This window comes from Oncorhynchus mykiss, chromosome 18 (assembly GCF_013265735.2).
Source record: "Oncorhynchus mykiss isolate Arlee chromosome 18, USDA_OmykA_1.1, whole genome shotgun sequence".
In the NCBI taxonomy this organism is placed as follows: Eukaryota; Metazoa; Chordata; class Actinopteri; order Salmoniformes; family Salmonidae; genus Oncorhynchus; species Oncorhynchus mykiss.
The window spans coordinates 13,571,464-13,588,036 of record NC_048582.1 but is presented as its reverse complement, the minus strand read 5'-3'; positions in this window follow the sequence as shown (position 1 = coordinate 13,588,036).

The window sequence follows — 16,573 nt, the reverse complement described above, 5'->3', positions numbered from 1 at the left end:
CGGAAACATGACCGAATACAAACAGTGCAGGTATTCCCTATGCAAGGGAATCAAACAAGCAAACCGTCAGTATAGAGACAAAGTAGAGTCACAATTCAACGGCTCAAACACGAGAAGTATGTGGCAGGGTCTACAGTCAATAACAGATTACAAAAAGAAAACCAGCCCCATCGCGGACATCGACGTCTTGCTCCCAGACAAATTAAACAACTTCTTTGCTCGCTTTGAGGACAATATTGTGCCACTGACACAGCCCACTACCAAAGCCTGTGGGCTCTCCTTCTCCGTGGCCAACGTGAGTAAAACATTTAAACATGTTAACCCTCGCAAGGCTGCCTGCCCCGACGGCATCCCTAGCCGCGTCCTCAGACCAGCTGGCTGGTGTATTTACGGAAATATACAACCAATCCCTATCCTAGTCTGTAGACCCCACATGCTTCAAGATGACCACCATTGTTCCTGTTCCCAAGAAAGCTAAGGTAGCTGAACTAAATGACTATCGCCCCATTGCACTCACTTCTGTCATCATGAAGTGCTTTGAGAGACTAGTCAAGGATCATATCACCTCCACCCTACCTGATACCCTAGAACCACTCCAATTTGCTTACCACCCCAATAGGTCCACTGACGACGCAATCGCCATCACACTGCACACTGCCCTACCCTGGGTCTCGACCTCACCCTATGCAATTGAGTCCTGGACTTTCTGACAGGCCACCCCCAGGTGGTGAAGGTAGGAAACAACATCTCCACCCCGCTGATCCTCAACACTGGGGCCCCACAAGGGTGCGTTCTCAGCCCTCTCCTGTACTCCCTGTTCACCCATGACTGCGTGGCCATCCATGCTTCCAACTCCATAATCAAGTTTGCAGACAATACTACAGTGGTAGGCCTTATTACCAACATCGACGAGATGGTCTACAGGGAGGAGGTGAGGGCCGTTGGAGTGTGGTGTCAGGAAAATAACCTCACACTCAATGTCAACAAAACAAAGGAGATGATCGTGGACTTCAGGAAACAGCAGACGGAGCAGAGGGTAGTGCGGTCTGCACAACGTATCACTGGGGGCAAACTACCTGCCCTCCAGGATACCTACAGCAGCACCCAATGTCACAGGAAGGCCAAAAAGATCATCAAGGACAACAACCACCCGAGCCACTGCCTGTTCACTCCGCTATCATCTAGAAGGCGAGGTCAGTACAGGTGCATCAAAGCTGGGCCCGAGAGACTGAAAAACACCTATCCCAAGGCCATCAAACTGTTAAACAGCCATCACTAACATAGAGAGGCTGCTGCCAACATACAGACTCAAATCTCTGGCCGCTTAAATAAATGGACGTAATAAAGGAATCACTAGTCACTTTAAATAACGCCACTTTAATAATGTTTACATATCCTACATTACTCATCTCATATGTATATACTGTATTCTATACCGTCTACTGCATCTTGCCTATACCGCACGCCCTATTCTATTCATCCCTTTTCATTTCTGTGTATTTGTGTGTATAAGGTAGTTGTTGTGAATTTGTTAGATTACTTGTTAGATATTACTGCACAGTCGGAACTGGAAGCACAAGCATTTCGCTACACTCGCATGAACACCTGCTAACCATGTTTATGTGACCGATAACAGTTGATTTGATTTGACTTTTGCTGGGAATCTGAAGAGAAAACCATTGAGGAGTTGTATATCCTGTAAAGCCCCTAAAGGTTTAGCCTGTCCTCCTTTCACCAGGGTTAATGGAGAAGCTCCCCTGCTCCACAGTATCGCACCACACCTCAGCATAACTAACACCATCACTTCCCAATGGAAGCAGATGTGCACTGCACTCGTCTTCTGTCAGCATACTACTTTCTCTGGCCATATGGAGGTCTGGGTTCTACCTTGGCCTCCTGCCCCTGACATTGGCAGAGCAAGGTGACAGTCATCAACACAGAGATTTACGAACTTTTACATAGTGATTCTCAAGATGGATTACCTTGATTCCGATGGAAATATGGCTCGTGAACCAGCAAAATGGACCTAAAAAATATAACATTTGAAAGTTTTAGCCTTTTTTTTCGGTCAGAAGGTTTAGGGATTTGGAAACTGGTTGCAGATGTGGCCCACATGGGCCAGCCCTTATAACGGCACACCATGTCAATTCCCCCAGTTGGATCGTCTCATGATTGGCGAGTTGGAGAAGAAAAACTCTTGATATTTTCCATCCCTCAGTACAATCGTCTCAGTTCATTCGTGGACGCCTGCAGGAGGACTAAGGGCTGGGTTCAATCCGTATCACGGAAGATTTGCGTTCTAATGTAAAGGTCATTTCCAATTGAGAGGACATGTGCATGAGTTTTAAAACAAACAGCACAAGAAAGCCACATTAGGAGGTAGCTTCATGACAGTGCCACTGAAACAGTGATGCATGGAATGTTGCCTGAGATATTGACACTCCTCCCCTCAGTACAGTCAGTAAAGAGGAAGCCCCATGCAGGATGGAGTGTTGCACCGTTAAGAGACGCAGAGGCAGAGTGGCCTCACCTGTGATCTGTAGCCAACACAAGGCGAGGTTACTCTCAGAGCAGCACGTCTTACCCATAAATCCACCTTGACTCAACCTACTAGTAAACAAAGACTCCTAGCCTTCCCGACCTCAGCGGAGGATATGTCCTCCAGTTCATGTCATGATAGTGACGTATATTAGAAACGTGAGACGGCTTCATGTTTCACTCCTGTTAAGGTTTTAAACCTCCACGCTTATCCATCGCCATGCACGGTCGGCTGAGGATAAGACACCTGGCCTGCCTACCATTGTGTGGGATGGGGAATCGAGAGATGGGGGTCGTGATTGGAATGTTTTCTCATATGTCTAAGAACACAGTAGGAAAGTTACTGAGAACATCATAGCCTAAAGTTGTAAAACAGACACTGGGCAGCCGTTCATTGTGCTGAACCGTTTAACAAGTTTCTGACGAACAATGTCCCACTTTCTGACGTCCGTCGTTACGTAATCTCTTGGATGAATGGTTATGAAAACTCCAAAGTTACCAGTAACCCAAAATGATGAATGCTGATAAAAAGCTAAATGAGGCAAACCCAATAGGGTTGTGCCAGTAAGGTCTTGTGTTAATTCACAACGGTTACATTGACCGGTATAACAGCAGTGTGTAACAAAGACTCTGTTTGAACAATTGTGCTGTGTTGTGTATTTAGACAGAGCATGCGGCTCAAGTCTGTTTATGACGTGAGGATTTGTCAAAGTCAGACTTTCCTGTAAATCATTCCAAGCCTACATGACAGGTTTTATGTAATGATTTTATTCATACTCAAGATTTCTTTCTAAGAACTGATATTCCAACATTTGAATAATAATACATTCTGAGAATTTCCGGCTCAGCAAAATCTAAAAGACATGGACAGTAAATGCTAGATTAACTGGAAGATATTTGTACTTTAGTGACCACTCCTGTCTAATACTGTTAAGTATTAAGCCACAGTTCATCAAATATGAACTCAATGTGTTACTCTGCTTCAAACATGTAGGCATCAGACAAAAAGTTATTATTTTATACTTTTGGCACAAAATAAAAGCCTGTTGAGCTGTGAGCAAATTCATTCAGATAAGCCTCATAACAAAGACCCTGTGGCAAATGTCCTCATGTGTAACATTTCAGAATACTTCAGATGACTAACAGGCTATGGTCCCGTGTAGCTCAGTTGTGGGTTTGATTCCCATGGGGGACCAGTACAAACAAAATGTGAAAATGTACATATCAGGATTGGTTCTTGGATGTTAAACCATCAATGGAACACGGGATTGAAGTTGGCTGTGGTAATACGTCTGTGTGTTGTTTGTTTCAACAGGAACAATGGATTATTGGCTGTCGAATCTTGTCAGTACATACAAATTCCTGCCGATTAGACACATTTGTCAAAAGCATACCCAATTTAGACAAATAGGTGCCATGTTTCCAGAGCTAGGACAAAGACTGCTAGTGGGCATAACTCAGTGAGGTAAGCCACAACCTGGTCTAACGTGATGGTTTTTTCAGTATTAAATAAACATGGAAACACGCAATTGAAAATAAATGAGCTTTTGTAAGTCTGGTTTATCCCTGATGTTCCTGGCGTAATGGGTGGACACAGCTGTCGAAACTGGCATGGACCGCCTTGTTATCCAGATAGATACTCTTACCAGAGGCATTCTGATGACACGAAGAACGATATCAGAAGAGCCCAATAAGGAAATCAACAACAAAAATATGTTGTGAAAAAAATATGCCTGTTAGAATAATCCAAACAACTGATATGAAATGACTTCTACATCTGTTAGGCTCAATGTACAACCTCAGCTGAGACACACAAAAAAAAGCAACTACAAGACAGATCTCCAAGTGGTTCTGGAGGACTTCCAGATTGACCCGTTTGTTTTCCCAGAAGTCTGATTTATCTGAGGTTGTTCTCTGGTGTTAGGAGCGTCCTCCGGGCTTCAGTCGTAGGTGATTTAACTCCAATAAACCTGAGCAGGAAAAATAATCAGACAACGCTCTGAGCTGCGGAGGGCAGAGCAGGGGGCAATGGGCCAATCAGAACTATCAAAGCTCACGGCAAATAAATCAATCAGGAGAATTAAAGCGTTTCTGTGAAACGAGGGAAAGAAAATATGATTACCAATAACATTTCATTTTTCACAGGATTGTGTTTGTTTTTAAAACCAAAGAACATGTAGTCCGTCTCAAACCAAGCCTAACTTCATCTGGAGGTGAAGACGTCGGTTTCCACTTCATAATTAACGTTTGTTAAAGTCAGTATCTGGGTATATATAATGCATGGCTTACAGTGAAGGCTTACAGTGGCAAACCACGTGGACTTGGGACAAAATGCCAAGCATCCATACTACAACTCGGTAATATTGTTGCGAAAGTGCATATTTCGCATTCAGAATGCATTACCCGTCGCCGTGGAGACACCAAAGATCACAACAGATATTTGCCTGTCAGTCATCAATAATTGTTTCCAGTAGGTAATCAGTATCATCAGCCAAAGAGAAATGGAAATAATTATGGGAGATTAGCAACCAAGTTTGTGTTGTTCCACAAGTCCTTCTGTGCATTTTTGTGTAATCCAAATGGGAGCTTGACATGTTAGCTCATTTCCCAGAAGGCTTTGCACTAAAGAATGCAAGGCCATATTTCACATGTGCTCTTCCTGGAGCAGTTTTGAATTAATTGGATCTGACAGTAAGATTACCCTTTATATTACAACTTATAAAATCAATTTTTAACAATCTGAAAGTATGAATATGGGAAATAAGCACGCTATATGTACAGCACAATATGCTCTCTTCTTTTATTACGTTTCCGCCTGTTGAAAGTATACCTTTTTAAAACACTATTTTGAAGTAGGCCCATTGGCTTTCTATGTAGACTATATTCTCGACATCTCCATAATTACTGATACATTAAAGTAATACCTTATTATAGATGGAGTCAGGACATTGTGTAGCCTAGTGCAGGAATGATTCCTTGGGTCTTTCATTTCCACCTGCGAGCCAGGACTGAGAGGATATGGTTACGCAACCAAAGCCATGGCTCTCTTAACCATTGTTGACAGGATCCTGACAAAGTACGGTCGTTTAATTGGGGCTGGAGGAGGGGAGCAACGATCTAAGGGGCACTTGTTCTTACTTAGGACGGCTGTGTTCCACATTAAATGATTTTTGCCAAGTCAAGATATTTTCCAGTCACTGTAAGAGGACTTTCAGGGTAACACGTCACACCTGTTTCGGTAAAAGAGATTTCTGATTTCTCACACAAGCTCAGTAGAGGTCTATTTGTTTGCCCTATGTGTGGAGAGTGGCCATTGTACCAAGTCTTATTAAGCATCCAGGCCGAATCACACAGCAAAACTAAATCAGAAATGGAGCTTTCTTGTACCTTTGATTGGGGTTTAAGGTTCATCTGTGTCAACTCACACAGAAACATGTTGTTGGACATAGACTAGCATTTAATTGTCAACATCAATCATTTGTTCCTTTCCTCAAAGTGCCTTTGTGTGGGCTGAGGGATTGTTCTCCATGTGTTGTAAGTGCCATGGCTGGAAGTGTTAAATACAGGAACAACTCATACCAGATTCATGATGACATCATGCATCTCATCAAATCCCCAAAATTGTTTTACACATGCAGATATCCTTGTGACACATGATTGGCTATTGCTACTATCCTAACCACAGGATGCTGCTGAGGGGAGGACGGCTCATAATAATGGCCAGAAACGAACACATGGAAACTGTGTTTGATGAATTTGATACCATTCCACTAATTCCGCTCCAGTCATTACCACGAGCTCGTCCTCCCCAGTTAAAGTGCCACCAACCTGCTGTGATTCTAACCAACCAATGTCCTACTAAAACCTTCAGATTAACATCTGGAACATCAACATAAAGTAGGTCTTCTACTGTATGTCTAACTTTGTTTATTCTGGAACTAATTCACAAACTGGGAGAAGTACATTTATGGCCGGTATCCCAGCCCAGATTAAACTTTGTCCAGAACTAAAAAACATTCTCAATGGAGATTCTCCATTAAAATCATTCTTAGTCCAGGACTAAGCTTATTCTGTGTCTGGGAAACCGGCCCTCAGAATTCAAATGGAGGTTATCTCCTTCTCATCGTTTAATGTGTCATATAATACTTATCTGACCATGCAAACCACCTGTAAAACATCTCACTAACCTCCTATGAGGACACTGAAACACTCTCCACCTCATCATCAGGCTCACAGTACTATGCACAACATAACTGTATAGTCTCAAACCCTTAGCCTTGGACAAACGTATGAAGTGAAAGAACTCCAAGACACAGTTTGATGATTGCACAGTCCCATACTCTATATTCCAACATAAACTAATTGGGAGTTGCTTAGGCAAATATGAAGTGCTTTACTTTACTGAAGTAGTGTTGAATGAGTGACAAGGAATAGTGGTGGTTGAGGTAGAAGAAACGTGCCACCAGCAGCCAGATAGAACAGTAGGTGCTGGTGTCTCAGAGGGAGATTTACTCTCACACATTTCATTCTGACTGACCTTCAGCTGGAATGAATAGACCGCTAAAAGTCCCACAAAAAGTTTCTCTACCAAACCATCATGAAAAAGAATACAAGCTGTTTCGGAGCCTGGATGGTGATGGTGCAAATTCTCTCAAGTTCTGAGAATGAGTCTCTACAGAAAATGAAGAACCCCTTGCTTCCATGACCAGTGACACCTCTTTGATTATGGAACATAGTCAGTCAATCTGCTTTCCTGCCCATCGGATTGGTTGATTTTCCATTTAGACGAGTCACCAATGAATGACTGAATGCGCTGACAATACATGTAGATGTATGGAACCATTCAAGGGCCATTCAAGGGCCTATGATGTAGACATCCAGCACTACCTCATAGAAAGTCCACAGAGGCCTCAGATACCACTGTTCCATATTGAGTGACTTTTAAAGTAAACTGGGAAAGCATTACTATTCCCCTCAATAATACAGTTAGCCACAGAAGACTATATTACTGGAGCAAAGGCCAACGAAAACAGGTCACAATAAAAAGCTAACCAGGGAGTGATGTTGAACAGAAAAGTGGCATTTCACAGAGTTAGATTTCATAGACCCTTCCTCTCTTCTCATAAGTCATATTTCAACCGCTGCTGAATCCGCTGTTGTCATGTACTTTTGGTTTTCCTGTGGTATTACCCACTGTTGACTTTACATTTTATTTTATTTTCTCTCGTTGGATAGTTAAAGTGTTCATAAGGGTCTGGTTATGAGGCGAATGAGTGCTACTCTGAAGAGGTGCATCGGGAGGAAACCAAATGGCTGCAGGTGGTCATTTCTAGCTTATCACGAGCACAACTGTGTTCTGAACACAACTTCAGTGTATTCCCCCATATTCTCGCCAGTGGCTTCATCCGTATGCTGCTGTGTTTCGTCACGGTTCATCAACGAGGACCCATGTTCAGACAAACCGTATTCAGAGAACCCATGTGGTTGTACAGACAACATTTGCTCGTCTCATGTTTGTAAGAGATCTGAGAACTCCGGCCCAGGCTGAATGTCTCAGGAGGGTGTTCAGTCAAACTCACAAACAGACATGTGTTTGATACTGGCACACAAACAGATGGCTGCCATTGATGTACTGAGCAGAACTAGTGCCTCCTATCCTCCTCAGCATCCTCATTCATTTGCCTTTTTCTTCCTCGCTTTCTTTCCTCCTCTTCTTCGTTTCCTGACAGGGCCGATGTGCCGCCTGCTCAGGCAAGTTTTATGGCCGTCAGAAACTCCAGGGGCCAGGCCGCTTTTCCTTCCAGTGGAGAGTGAGTCAGGCCTGTAGGAGCCATTACAGTCAGCAGTTCTGCCTTGGCTTCCCCGGGCCCAGCGCCAGAACTCTTGGGTTCAAAGGCTGTTATGCAATGGTGTACCTCAACCCTCAACCCAATACCTCACAAAATTCAGGGGGTTTTATGAGGTTGAGTAAATTTGTATGAAATATTTTGGAGCTGATCTGTCCTCAGATCAGTGCCATGGGGCTTTGAGAGGCACTGAGGTGCTCGGGTTGGGCTCTTTAAAGAGCCCTAAATGGGAAAGCTGCCTGGGGCAGATCTGGGATCAGATTGTGTAGGGCTCTGTATGCAGTGTGCACACTTTCTAGTTTTAGTTCATGAAACCTTGATTCTAGAATATCTATCTCAAATACATGATTGTTCTTGTGATTCAATAATCTATGTTTGCTTTTATGTATCTATGCTTGACAAAACAACGTTCCATTCTGTGCATGAAGAACCATATTTTACGAGTTAACCTGCAAAGCCGGAAACTCCCCAGTCCTATTTGATTGAATATGGCCCGTAGTGTAGTGGAGTCAGATGAAAAGCATGTGGGCCCACCGTTGTTAACATTAACCATCCAGAGAGATTAGGTTGCACACCGATTCACCTCTTCCTTTCCAAGGGAGGATTGTGTGGAGCCCAAGCAGCAAGAATGTCAGTTGGGCACAGAGAGAAAGTCCTGGAAAAGTACTGATTCTATAGCATCCCATACGGTTTATACTGAATTAAAGTCTTGTCGTAATCCAACATTATATAACCAACAGTTTCTCTTCATAGGGCTGTGGACAACGTGTCCTTCGTTTCCATGGTGAAGCTCCCCAAAATAAGAGCTGAGCATTCCGAGTTATGGAAACCAAGGAAACACCTGACAATCTTGTGTCTGATCATGTAGCATAAAAATGATGAAGACGATGTTTTCATTCTGCGGTTCCAAAAACAAAGTCTTGGAGAACATTAAGATGAAATATCATCGCCACAATTATTTTGGGTTATGTAATCAAGAGACTAGATAATGATATTTGTGGCAGACTACGCACCGCGCTGGCAAGTGAGATGAAACAGCGTGTATCAGGTTTGTCATTTGTGTTATTGTTAGTATTTATCAAACGGTGATAAGCGGGAGGCTGTAGAAATGTACAATAGTTGATGATGGATTGGAGTCGTGAGGTTGGACTACCAAATCCTGAAGTTGAGGACGTGTCTTATCCAATAATGTGTTTCCCAAATGCTTCTCTCTCTCTCTCTCTCTCTCTCTCTCTCTCTCTCTCTCTCAGAAAATATGTTTCAGGGCAACAAATGAATTCCATAAACTATGTCGGCACAGGAAACCGTTTATTTATGAAATGTTAGCTGCTAGAGTTTCTAGAGTTGTCATACTGTATCTCAAGGTCACCAAAGTCGCAAAAAACACCACGAACACATTTGACAAAGTCAAAGTAGTTCTTAGAACAATGCCATCAATAACTGACAACATTAGTCAAAAACTGGCACCCAAAGCCCGCTTAAGTGAAAGCTTCACTAACTTCCTCTGTAAGAAGTCATAGAAACAGGTGCATAGAAATCCCACAGGTCAGGTTCAACATCAATCAATCCTAATAGCTATCCATAAAGGAAGGAAGGGAGGGAGGAACTCTCTCTCTCTCTCTCTCTCTCTCTCTCTCTCTCTCTCTCTCTCTCTCTCTCTCTCTCTCTCTCTCTCTCTCTCTCTCTCTCTCTCTCTCTCTCTCTCTCTCTCTCTCTCTCTCTCTCTCTCTCTCTCTCTCTCTCTCTCTCTCTCTCTCTCTCTCTCTCTCTCTCTCTCTCTCTCTCTCTCTCTCTCTCTCTCTCTCTCTCTCTCTCTCTCTCTCTCTCTCTCTCTCTCTCTCTCTCTCTCTCTCTCTCTCTCTCTCTCTCTCTCTCTCTCTCTCTCTCTCTCTCTCTCTCTCTCTCTCTCTCTCTCTCTCTCTCTCTCTCTCTCTCTCTCTCTCTCTCTCTCTCTCTCTCTCTCTCTCTCTCTCTCTCTCTCTCTCTCTCTCTCTCTCTCTCTCTCTCTCTCTCTCTCTCTCTCTCTCTCTCTCTCTGTGTGTGTGTCCTGTCATCCTGCGTAGCCAAGACACAGTTACTCTTCTTCCTGAGCTGTTTGTTCTGCAGCAGCTGCCCGCAACCCTATCCCAGGGTGTTTCTGTTTTCCATGGAGCATTGTGAGGAGCACTCCGGGGGCTATGGCTGTCACAACAGGCCGTAAACCATCCACTCTGTCCTCACGTGGAGAGCAATGGGACCACTCACCATCAAGGACAGACAGACAGACAGACAGACCCAGGGTTGAGTTCACTAAGGGAAAAGAAAAAGAGTCTTTGGACAAGTACTTTTTTCCTAACGGACTCATCAGAGAGGGTTGACTGACACCTGAGAGACACAAGGATCAACACAACAACATAACAAAAACAGAGTACGAGAAGCAGTCTCTCTGAGAACACACAACATAATGACATCGTTGCTGAAAACCGTAGCCCTATAGACTTACAGTAATCTACACCAAGCAGAAAGTATAGGCTTTCTGCCCCAGTAAATATCTAATCACAGTTGGCAACAACAACAAAACAGTTCTACATAAGACATTTCCCTCCATGATTTTGGTCTTTAAGCTGAAGATCCTTAAAGCTCTGTGGTTAAGACATGTGAGTGGATGGTGTAGATTTCCTTCTGCCTAAACAATCCATTGAATGAATGACCCTAAAGCTGATATTATAAGCATTTAGCAGACATTTTCCAAGCCTGGACATGAAATTAAACTCTTCCAGGTCTCCAAGGTCATATATCAGAGAAGGATTATGTCATACTAATAGGTCACAATAAAGTAGTTAATGGTGCATGAAATAACCTAAAGGCTAAATGTTGAATTGCATAACGTGGCCTATCCATTGTCTTCTAGACCTCCCCAAAGACAGGATGAACATCCTCAGGGATTCAAGAGAATACGGTTCCACAGTTTCTGTTACCATAGAGATACAGTAGGTGTTTTTAATTCTGTGCATATTACAACGTAGGAGTCACAACGACATGGGTAATGTTGACACTAGCATAATGATGAGATCTTTGAGCTTTTGTCTTTTCTCTGGGTTATCCTCAGTGGCTAAAACCATTTGGAAATGAATTAGGGGACACATTCATACAGGCCCAATGCATTATGGTCCACCAGTACCTACCTTTCTAATGTTTTCGTGAGAATGTGTCACCAACTTCAAACTTGGCCAGACAAAATGTCTTTGTACACACCAATTCATTTTATTTTTAGTTCAGCTGCAGCCCGTTTGTTTAATCAGGCTCTGAACAATATTCCTGCAGGCGCATCATTACACTTCCAAGTGCTTTAGAGAATTCATTCATATTCATTGACCTTAGACGAGTGCAAAAATGTACAGAAAGGCTGAGAGGACATGGCCAACAAGGAAGTGGTGAGGGTGTCAAGGAATCGAAAGGGGATCCTTTACGTCCACTACACTGTATCAATAAACCGTTACCTCTGTCAAACAACACTTTTCTATGTGTCCATAAAGTTGGTTAGGAAAAAAACTACAAACTTCATCAAAATCATGCAGTTTCAGACTCTTTCCCCAAAACAATCAGAGACTGGTGCTGGAAAACCAAAATAGCCCACTCTGCATTCCTTGGACACCCGGGATCATTTTTTCACACATTTGACACAACCCAGCGAGGGTTCGTTAAAAAGGTTGTAACAAACTTTCCATCCGTGTATGGAAATGTAATCATTATGGGAATAAACATTTACACTGAGAGGCAGTAATAGTGGCTGTTTTGTTACCTTATCAGGCTAGTGTGGTATTACAAGTTTGACTCTGCCAATGGGCAGAGCGTCACCTATCACTCTTTAAGAGAGAGAGAAAGAGAGAGAGAGAGAGAGAGCCCAGTGTCATGTGTTCTCCTCCTGAACTCAATGTGGTTTCTATTAGAAGTCTTATCTCAGCCTGGCCTGTTCTGAATCTGATCTGAAGAATGAGGCTTTTCTTTGATCCAATTCAGGAGAGAGAGAAGGAGAAAAAACCTGTTTCCTTATGAAGGGGTTTGAAATGTCAAACTCTGACACACTGTCCCGAGAGTGAGGCCAGTGGAATATTCACTAGCAAAGGGAAAAAAAACTCACACCAAGCTAACTCAAACCAATACGTTACCAAATTATAACTCACGTCATGTGACCAGATAAAGACTGGAGCAGCAGCTTCCCTATTGGCAGAAGAGTTGAGACGTTCCTTAAAAGAAAAGGTGGTAAATCCTCCCATAGCCCTGATTGTTCCACCACCCTTGTCTCCAATAACAACAGGGCCTTGGAAAAGGTAGAAGGGAAAAAGACGTCATCATGAGTGATTTATTGTCGCAAATGTTCACTGTTTTAAGAATCTCTGTCCTCACCTCAATCAATCAATCACATGTATTTATAAAGACTTTGTTACATCAGCAGATGTCACAAAGTGCTGTACAGAAACACAGCCTAAAACCCCAAACAGCAAGCAATGCAGATGTGGAAGCACAGTTGCTAGGAAAAACTCCCTAGAAAGGGAGGAACCTAGGAAGAAACCTAGAGAGGAACCAGGTTCTGAGGGGTGGCCAGTCCTCTTCTGGCTGTGCAGAGTGGAGATTACAAGAGTACGTGGCCATTTAAGGCCACCTCACATGCAGCTTGATAAGATGTTATACTGATAGTGTGCGTCGTTCCATTGAAAGGTCTGTGTTTTGTTTCGATAAGCTACCTCAGCATACATCTACGGTTCCCTAAGAAGCAACTGTCACGACTTCCGCCGAGGTTGGCTCTCCTGCCTGTTCGGGCGGTGCTCGGCGGTCGTCGTCACCGTCCTACTAGCCACCACCGATCCCTTTTTCGTTTGTCTGTTGGTTTTGTCTTATTAGTTTCACCTGTGTGTATTTTAGTTAAATTTACGTCCTTATATGTAGTAGGTTGTCCCGCCCTTGTTTTGTGCGGGATTGTTTTGGATTCATGTATTTTGGGTTAATACGTGTGTGTTATTTTCTCCGATAATATTTTGATCCTGTGTTGGATTATTTCACCCTGCATATTTGGGTTGACCGTGTTTGGTTTTCGGAGAATAAATAACTATCGACTCACTGTAACCTGCTCTCTGCGCCTGATTCCACCCACCTTGATATTACGTGACAGAATCCCGCACCACCCATGGAATCAGCAGGAGCAGCCGCGTCTCCTCTCCCATCGATGGAGGAGAGAGTCCTCCACCACACCAGCGTGCTTCATCGGATTGGTTCTGCCATGGACCAAATGATGGAGAGGATGGATCGATGGGAGAGGAGTGGTCTTCCCACATCATCGCTAGCACCCCCTTCTCCAGCACCTCCTGTTCCTGCGACCACATCGGGCTCCGGGGCTCTTCGGTCGACACTCCCACGGGAGTATGACGGAACGGCGGCTGGGTGCCAGGGTTTCCTCCTTCAACTGGAACTATACCTGGCTACCGTGCGTCCTGCTCCCTCTGGAGAGGAGAGTGTGAGCGCCCTCGTCTCCTGCTTGACTGGGCGAGCCCTCGAGTGGGCCAACGCAGTGTGGAATGGTCCGGACTCGGCGAGGGATAATTACCCAGAGTTCACCCGCCGATTCCGAGCTGTTTTTGACCATCCACCAGAGGGTCGGGCGGCGGGTGAACGGCTGTTCCACCTGCGGCAGGAGACGAGGAGCGCACAGGACTTCGCTCTGGAGTTCAGGACCTTGGCCGCAGGAGCAGGATGGAACGACAGGGCCTTGGTCGATCATTTCAGATGCAGTCTCAGGGAGGACGTCCGCAGGGAGCTGGCATGTCGGGACACCACCTGCACACTGGATGAGCTCATTGACTTGGCTATCCGTCTCGACAATCTGCTGGCTGCCCGCGGGCGTTCGGATCAGGCCCTGTCGTTTCCACTTCCCAGCCCTCCTGCCCCTATCCCTATGGAATTAGGAGGGGCAGCTTCGAGGGGGACCGGAGGAGGAGTGTCCTCCTGCACCAGTTGTGGTCGACGAGGGCACACGTCAGACCGGTGCTGGAGGAATTCGTCTGGGAGTCGGGATGGCAGGCGGAGCACTGCTCGATCACCCCAGGTGAGTAAGCACCAGACTCACCCAGAGCCTCCTGTCGGTCATGTGTATGTATTGACTTCTTTCCCTGGGTTTTTTCCCTCTCTACAGCATAAGGCGCTAGTCGATTCAGGCGCAGCTGGGAATTTCATGGATCGTGGGCTTGCGTTAAGGCTAGGGATTCCCCTGGTGTCGTTAGACCAACCCTTCCCCGTGCACTCCTTAGATAGCCGACCATTAGGGTCAGGAGTGATTAGGGAGGCTACGGTGCCACTGGACATGGTAACGCAGGGGGATCATAAGGAGAAGATTAGTCTGTTCCTTATAGATTCACCTGCGTTTCCAGTGGTGTTGGGGGTTCCCTGGTTAGCTCAACACAATCCGGTGATTTCCTGGCGACAGGGGGCTCTTAAGGGGTGGTCAGAGGAGTGTTCAGGTAGGTGTAGAGGAGTTGCCGTTGGTGCGACTACGGTGGAGAGTCCAGACCAAGTCTCCACCGTGCGCATTCCCTCTGAATATGCCGATTTGGCTATCGCCTTCAGTAAAAGGAAGGCGACCCAATTACCACCTCATCGTCGAGAGGACTGCGTGATAAACCTTCTGGAGAACGCTGCACTTCCTAGGAGTCACGTGTATCCATTGTCCCAGGAGGAGACGGTAGCGATGGAAACATACGTTGCTGAATCGCTGAGACAGGGGTACATTCGGCCCTCCGCATCACCCGTCTCCTCAAGCTTCTTTTTTGTGAAGAAGAAGGATGGAGGTCTGCGTCCGTGCATTGATTATAGAGGTCTAAATTCCATCACAGTGGGGTTTAGTTACCCACTACCTCTCATCGCTACGGCGGTGGAATCATTTCACGGGGCGCGCTTCTTCACAAAACTGGACCTGAGGAGCGCGTATAATCTGGTGCGTATCCGGGGAGGAGATGAGTGGAAAACTGCATTTAGTACTACATCTGGTCATTATGAGTACCGCGTCATGCCATACGGGTTGAAGAATGCTCCAGCCGTCTTCCAATCCTTCGTAGACGAAATTCTCCGAGACCTGCTCGGGCAGGGAGTGGTAGTGTACATCGATGACATCTTGATCTATTCTGCCACACGCGCGGCGCATGTGTCTCTGGTGCGTAAGGTACTTGGGCGACTGCTGGAGCATGACCTGTATTGCAAGGCGGAGAAATGTGAGTTTTTCAAGCAGTCCGTTTCCTTCCTGGGATATCGTATTTCCACCTCTGGGGTGGTTATGGAGGATGACCGCGTTACAGCCGTGCGTAATTGGCCGACTCCGACCACGGTGAAAGAGGTGCAGCGGTTTTTAGGGTTTGCCAATTACTACCGGAGGTTTATCCGGGGTTTTGGTCAGGTGGCTGCTCCCATCACCTCGCTGCTGAAGGGAGGACCGGTGCGCTTGCGCTGGTCAGCAGAGGCGGGCAGAGCATTCACTCGTTTGAAGGAGCTGTTCACCAATGCGCCCGTGTTGGCGCATCCGGACCCCTCTTTAGCGTTCATAGTGGAGGTGGATGCGTCCGAGGCTGGGGTCGGAGCCGTGCTGTCCCAACGCTCGGGCGTGCCACCCAAGCTTCGCCCTTGTGCTTTCTTTTCGAGCAAGCTCAGCCCAGCGGAGCGAAACTATGATGTGGGGGACCGGGAGTTGTTAGCTGTAGTCAAGGCTCTGAAGGTGTGGAGACATTGGCTTGAGGGGGCTAAACACCCCTTTCTCATCTGGACTGACCATCGTAATCTCGAGTATATCCGGGCAGCGAAGAGACTAAATCCACGTCAGGCTAGATGGGCTATGTTTTTTACCAGGTTCCGGTTTACCCTCTCATACCGGCCAGGCTCCCAAAACACCAAAGCCGACGCGCTGTCCCGCCTCTATGATACCGAGGAGCGGCCCGTTGAGCCAGCTCCCATCATTTCACCGTCATGTCTCGTGGCACCGGTGGTATGGGAGGTGGACGCGGAGATAGAGGAGGCCTCATGGTCAGAGCCGGCCCCCCCCAACTGTCCAGTGGGAACTCAGTACGTACCGAGGGGGGTCCGGGACAAGCTGATTCGGTGGGCTCATACTCTCCCCTCATCGGGTCATCCTGGCATTGAGAGGACAGTGCGGAGTCTGAGAGGGAGATACT